Source organism: Furipterus horrens, unplaced genomic scaffold (genome assembly GCF_987537825.1).
Source record: "Furipterus horrens unplaced genomic scaffold, mFurHor1.1.pri manual_scaffold_4, whole genome shotgun sequence".
Classification (NCBI taxonomy): domain Eukaryota; kingdom Metazoa; phylum Chordata; class Mammalia; order Chiroptera; family Furipteridae; genus Furipterus; species Furipterus horrens.
This window is the reverse complement of record NW_028327174.1, coordinates 84,886,175-84,893,352: the sequence shown is the minus strand read 5'-3', so window position 1 is coordinate 84,893,352 and position 7,178 is coordinate 84,886,175. Positions and strand designations below refer to the sequence as shown.

The 7,178-nt window shown below is 40.1% G+C and overlaps 1 pseudogene; it reads left to right on the top strand.

The window, feature by feature from the left end:
• Positions 1–201: 201 nt before the first annotated feature.
• Positions 202–2,071, top strand: LOC150012318 (phosphoglycerate kinase 1 pseudogene; annotated as a pseudogene).
• The last annotated feature ends 5,107 nt before the right edge of the window (positions 2,072–7,178 follow it).

Sequence of the window (7,178 nt, the reverse complement as noted above, 5' to 3'; positions counted from 1 at the left end):
TAATTTTAACCTTTATTATATAGCTGGACAATAGAGTTAATAGAAATGGCTGAAGTGATAATTTGTGAATTTAATTTATGTATTTTATTTCTCCCTCCTCTGTTTAGACTAATTGTGAGTTGAATACATATTTAATATTTTCAAAAGAGAAATTGGACATCCGCTGCAGTCTCCGTCGCTGTGCGGTCCTTTGGCCTCTCTCCGCTGCTCTATCGCCAATATGTCGCTTTCCAACCAGCTGACTCTGGACAAGCTGGATGTGAAGGGGAAGCAGGTCATCATGAGAGTGGACTTCAATGTTCCTATGAAGAACAACCAGATAACAAACAACCAGAGGATCAAGGCTGCCATCCCAAGCATCAAGTTCTGCTTGGACAATGGAGCCAAGTCCGTTGTTCTCATGAGCCACCTGGGCTGGCCTGATGGTGTCCCCATGCCTGACAAGTACTCCTTGCAGCCCATTGCTGTGGAGCTCAAATCTCTGCTGGGCAAGGACGTTTTGTTCTTGAAGGACTGCGTGGGCCCTGAAGTGGCAAAAACCTGTGCTGACCCAGCCAGGAGGTCTGTCATCCTGCTGGAGAACCTTCACTTTCATGTGGAGAAAGAAGGAAGGGAAAAGATGCTTCCCGGAATAAGGTTAAAGCTGAGCCAGCTAAAATAGAAGCTTTCCGAGCTTCGTTTTCCAAGCTAGGGGATGTCTATGTCAATGATGCGTTCGGCACTGCGCACCGAGCCCACAGCTCTATGGTGGGAGTCAATCTGCCACCGAAGGCTGGAGGCTTTCTGATGAAGAAGGAGCTGAACTACTTCGCCAAGGCCTTGGAAAGCCCGGAGCGACCCTTCCTGGCCACCCTGGGCAGAGCTAAAGTTGCAGACAAGATCCAGCTGATCAATAATATGCTGGACAAAGTCAACGAGATGATTATTGGTGGTGGAATGGCTTTTACCTTCCTTAAGGTGCTCAACAACATAGAGACTGGCACTTCTCTGTTTGATGAAGAGGGAGCCAAGATTGTCAAAGATCTGATGTCCAAAGCTGAGAAGAACGGTGTGAAGATTACCTTGCCGGTGGACTTTGTCACCGCTGACAAGTTTGATGAGAATGCCAAGACTGGCCAAGCCACCGTGGGCTCCGGCATACCTGCTGGCTGGATGGGCTTGGACTGCGGGCCTGAGAGCAGCAAGAAGTACGCCGAGGCTGTCGCCAGGGCCAAGCAGATCGTGTGGAACGGGCCTGTGGGCGTGTTTGAGTGGGAAACCTTTGCCCGAGGGACCAAAGCCCTCATTGACGAGGTGGTGAAAGCCACTTCCCGGGGCTGCATCACTATCATAGGTGGCGGGGACACTGCCACTTGCTGTGCCAAATGGAACACGGAGGACAAAGTCAGTCATGTCAGCACTGGGGGTGGTGCCAGCTTAGAGCTCCTGGAGGGTAAAGTCCTGCCGGGGGTGGACGCTCTCAGCAATGTTTAGTACTTTCCTGCCTTTCGGTTCCTGTGCGCAACCCCTCACTCAGCTTAGTATCTGTACTTGGTGTTAGCTCAGATCTTCCCCCACAGCAAGATTCAGCCAGTGGCCCAGAGATGCAGCCCGGGAACACTTAACACAGTTGCCCAGAAGCGTATCAGCTCACCTTTCCTGCAGCCTGGATTTGACTACATTCTTCAGAATCCCATCTGAATTTCTTAGTGGCTAAACCGTTGTGCATTCTAGAGCGCAGATATTTATATTTTGCCTGTTAAAGTAAACTGTTAGCTTAATTCTGTTCTTGGAGTAGCTTACTCCAATTAGCTTTGTCATTGTTTTTGCTACTGGGCATGAAAACAAGATGAAACCCCAGTTGGAGGTGAGGAGTGAGGGAGATGAAGGTGGAGACCCGTGAAATAAATAATAAAAATATTCGTGGAAACTGGGAAAAAAAAAAAAGAAAAAAAAGAAATTGGCAGTGAGTTTGCTATGTTGGCATTTTTGCTTATACAGATGCTCTATCTATGCCTAGAAATGGTATTTTTATCTGCCTGTCATCACACTGATCTCTTTTATAAAAGCAAACATTTAAAAATATAAACGTTTGAGATTTATTTATTTATTTTAAAGTACTCATCTTTTAAACGTGTATCCATTTCTCTTGATATATTAAGCCTATAGATTCTAGTCGATTTAGGATTTGTAAAGCAATTATTAAGTTTTTGATATTTGTAAAAGATCTGAAGCTTTCAAAGTGATTAATTATTGATTACACAAATAAATCAACCTATCACACCATAATAAATACTTAATATTTTCTTGGAGTAAAGTTATGTATTTCATAAATTTTTTTTTATTACATTATTCTGTGTGCTTAAAATTCTAGTGTTCTATATTGCAATTAGATAAAATCTACTTTTAGTAAATAGACTTTTAGTCCTTATATCATGTTTAATATGTTGTTTTAAATAAACCAAGCATAAAATATAGTTAATAACAATCTGATTCTCTTTCAAATGTAGATAATTTTAAATTCATTTTTTGTTTGGGATTTTTGGAGTCTGACATTCTTTATTAACAAGCAAAATACTTCTTTCTTTTTTTATACAGGTTTGGATGATTTCACTGTTCTGATTAGGTATGTCAATCAGTATAAAGTTACTTCTCAAAATTGACTGGTTTAAGGTAGTATTTGAAAATAATTTATTAAACCCAACTACTAAGTTCTGTTACCTGTCTCTATGAAATCAGTGGTCTACATAAAATAAATTTGTATTCGATCATGGAACCTACAGACCTACTCAACAATGAAAGCTTTTACCAAAAGCAACTGCATTCAAACAATGAAATACTTATGATATACTTTGCATAAATATGTTCAAGTGTCTTTGAAGAATAGTCATATAAACAGCATTATTCATTCATTCACTTATTCATTCAACAATTAAACATTGTATAAATATTCTGAGCACTATGGTAGAATATACCTCTCAAAGCTTATAGTATGCAAGATAAACGCAGGGACAATTACATGAAAGTGCTAAGTTAGCACATAGTGAATATACACAATTCTGTGTGTGTGCGTGTGTGTCTGCGTGTACATGTGAGTGCAGGGTATAAAGTAGGGATTTTCAGAATAAAGAAGTTGTGGGTAAATAATAAAAACAAATGGAAGGGTCCATGAAAATAATCAGGGCTTTAAAAAAGGTAATTAGAAACAAAGAAAAGAATGAAGAGGAATGAAAAATATGTTAAAGAAATATAAACAAGGTTAGTGTTTTAAATAATCATTAATAAATAAATAAACTAGTGAAATAGTTAAAGATGTGAGAACAAGTGGAGGAATAAGAAAAATGAGAAAGATGCAAAGAATTTTTTAAAAGCATGTGGCAAAAACTCAGAAAAATATTGTATAACATTGAATATTAGAATATTTATAAATTTAATTTTTAAAATGTAAATGAGATAATGAAAGGTATAGATTGGATAATGTTTCTGTGGGTTCTGTTGAATGTTACTTTAAAAACATTTTCATTGCAACATAGGTTTGGGAAAAATTGGACATTTATTTACCACAGGATGTCTCAGCCTTTAATATTCTTCTTTTAAAGTATATTTTATTGATTATATTGTTGCAGTAGTCCTAATTTTTTCTCCTTTACTCCCCTCTTCCTTGTACCCCCTTCCCCCCAGCAATCCCATCCCCCTTAGTTCATGTCCATGGATCGTGCATATAAGTTCTTTGCCTTCACCCTTTCCTATATTATTCTTAACTTCATCCCTGTCTATTTTGTACCAACCAATTATGCTTCTTATTCCCTGCACCATTTCTCCATTTTCCCCCCATCCACCTCCCAGCTGATAACCCTCTAAATGATCCCCACACCTATGATTCTGTTCCTATTTTGGTTTGCTTAAATTTTGTTTTTATTTTTTATATTCAGTTGTTGATAGTTGTGAGTTTGTTGTGATTTTAATGGTCATAGTGTTGATCTTCTTTTTCTTAAATAAGTCCCTTTAGCATTTCATATAATAATGGCTTGGTGATGATGAACTCCTTTAGCTTTACCTTGTCTGAGAAGCACTTTATCTGCCCTTCCATTCTAAATGATAGCTTTGCTGGATACAGTAACCTTGGTTGTAGGTCCTTGCTTTTCACCACATCAAATACTTCTTGCTAGTCCCTTCTTGCCTGCAAAGTGTCTTTTGAGAAATCAGCTGATAGTCTTATAGGCACCCTTTTGTAGGTAACTCTCTGCTTTTTTCTTGCTGCTTTTAAGAATCTCTCTTTATCTTGAACCTTTGGCATTTTAATTGTGATGTGTCTTGGTGTGGTCTTCTTTGGGTCTAGATTGTTTAGGACTCTCTGTGCTTCCTGGACTTGTATGTCTATTTTCTCCACCAAATTTGGGAAGTTTTGTTACAGAATCCCTGGGCTGCTCCAATTGAAAACAAACCCACGGGCTCTTTAGTTAGGGGTCCAATTGCCCGCCACCAGAATTACAACTCTTAATACTTCAGTTGAGTGAAAAGAAAATTGTTTATTTAACAGTTACACATATCCTTGCCTCCCCGCTACCAGACCTAGCCAGTTTTAGGAAGGTCAGAAGCACTGTTTCCCTACTTCCTGAACACAGTTCAGCTTTACCAGCGGCTGCCAATCATTCAATCTGTTTGGGGAGGTCCTTTCTGTGCTGTGGTGCCCTTCAGCTCTCAATACAAAACCACTGGGATTCTCAGCCTCCTTGCAAACTGTCTTCTTTCTGTAAACCGTGTGGATCTCCTCTCCTTCTCCAGAGCACCCCTGCGAACACCTGCCAGCGAGGGAGACAGCCCCAGAGCGCGCCGCCCCCCCTAAAGTGTTCGCAGCTGCCTATATATCCCTGACTGCATCCTCTGATGCAGTGGGTGTTGCTAACAGTTCTGACCATTCACAGAACCCCACGTAGGCTCTGCGTGCTTTCCATACTGTCCCCTGGTTCAAGACTCCTCCCATCCACCTGAGGCCTTGGAAGCATCCAAGCAATTTTGCATAACAAAAGACACCAGCCACCAGCCTCAGGCGTGTGGAGGCATTCTGAAAGCTGCTTCCTTCTCCCTATCTCCCAGCCACAAACTCTGGGGTTTGTTTTTGGACTCCCCTGTTTCTGTAACAGTTTCCTGTCATTATTTTTTCACATAAGCTTTCAATTTCTTGATGTTCCTCTTCTCATTCTGGCAACCCTCTGATTTGAATGTTGGTATGTTTAAAGTTGTCCAAGAGGTTCCTAAGCCTCTCCTAATTTTTTTTCAATTCTTGTTTCCTCACTCTGTACTGGTTGTTTATTTCTTCCTTATGTTCCAAATAATTGATTTGAACCCCAGTTTCCTTCCCTTCACCACTGGTTTTGTCTGGATTTTCTTTTGTTTCATTTAGCATAGCCCTCACTTCTCTTTTGCGTTTGCCATACTCAAGCGTATCTATCAAGCCTGTGAGCATCTTTATCACCAGTGTTTTAAACTCTATATCTGTTAGGTTGGCTATCTCCTCATCACTTATTTCTCTCACTGGAACATTGATCTGTTTTCTCTTTTGGGCCATATTTCTCTGTCTCATCATCTTGATAGGCTCCTGTGTTCGTTTGCCTCTGTATGTTCAGTAGAGGTGTTGTACCTGTTATGCTGTAAGGGGCAGAGCCTTAGGTATTCATCAGTACAGGAAACACATTTCACCATGTTGTGGTGCTAGATGTGGGGGAGGGGTTTGAGAGGGAACAGTGCCACTTGCTCAGCACTCGCCCTTTTCCAGGCACTTCTGCCATTTCCGGTATGGGACTGGCACCTCTCTAGCTGTTGCCCTGGCCATCATTCCCAGAGTGTGGGTCTGTGAACATTCTAGGACCATGGGGGCTCTTTAAACAAGTGGACTCTGTCAAGAGACTTGCAATTTCTTCCTCAGCCCCAACCCCCACTGGTTTGCATAGTCAGAAGAAATGAGGCTTTATTTTCCATGTTTGCTGGAACCATGAGCTGTGCCGTCTGGTCTGGTGCCAGGAGCACTCCCCAGGTGTCCCTCCTTACTTTGTAAAACATGTGACTGCACTTTCTACTGGCCTTGCTGCTTTGCAGCTGCCACCACACCACATCCTCTCCACCCCAGCTCTGCTCCTCCTACCTGTCTGGCTGAGTATTATTTCTTCTTTATATCTTTGTTTGTTAGACATCCATGTGGCTCGATTTTCTGGAACTTCTGTCTGTCTCTAGTTTTGAGGTAGTTGTATTCCTTTTTAGTTGTGGGGAGAGATGCAGCATGTTGTTTAAGCCCCCATCTTGGCCATAAGTCCTAATATTCTAATGTACCTTGCAGATTCTTGCTTAAAGCTATTACAGTTTTCCCCATTTTTAAATTGAATATACTGGGTTTACATTTTTAATAAAATTATATAGGTTCCAAGTGTACAATTCTATAATACATCATCTGTATCTTAAATTGTGTGTTTACCCCAAGTCAAGTCTTCTTACATCACCATTTATCCCCCCTTTACCCTCTTCTACCTCCTCTCACCTGCTTTTCCCTCTGGAACACAGACACCATACTGTTGTCTGTGTCTATGAGTTTTTTTTCTTCTTAATTCTTTTACATTTTCTATATTTTTTGACTGTAATTTTTTTTTATACTGGTATTTCCAGAAATTAAGCTTCTGGGAAACACAACGGGAAATATTATTGTAACAGAGACATATCAAGAAGTGGAGGGGAGATAGGAAATTAAAAAGATACAACCTTGTTTTTTTGAATTTGACATTAATTCTCCTTGGGTTGGCAGCTTCCTTTCTCAGTTATCTCTTCCTATCCAGTATTCAGCCTGCTGTAATTTATTTTATTTTCTTGAGCATAAATCCTATAATATTCTATATGTATATGTGCACATACATACCCATAATATGTATATATGCAAACATACTTGCAATATATATCTTTGGCTCTCCTTAAATAGTTTTCTAGGTTCAAAGATAAATAGTACAAAGATATTCAACCATTTGATTTGATAGCAGTTAACAGTAGTATGTCATGTAAAAAGTAATAATGCAGATTGGTACAGTCACTGTGGAAAAGTATGGAGTTTCCTCAAAATATTAAAAATGGAATTGCCTTTTGACCCAGAGATTCCACTTCTGGTAACAGACCTGAAGAAACCTAAAATACTAATTCAAATGAATATATACACCACG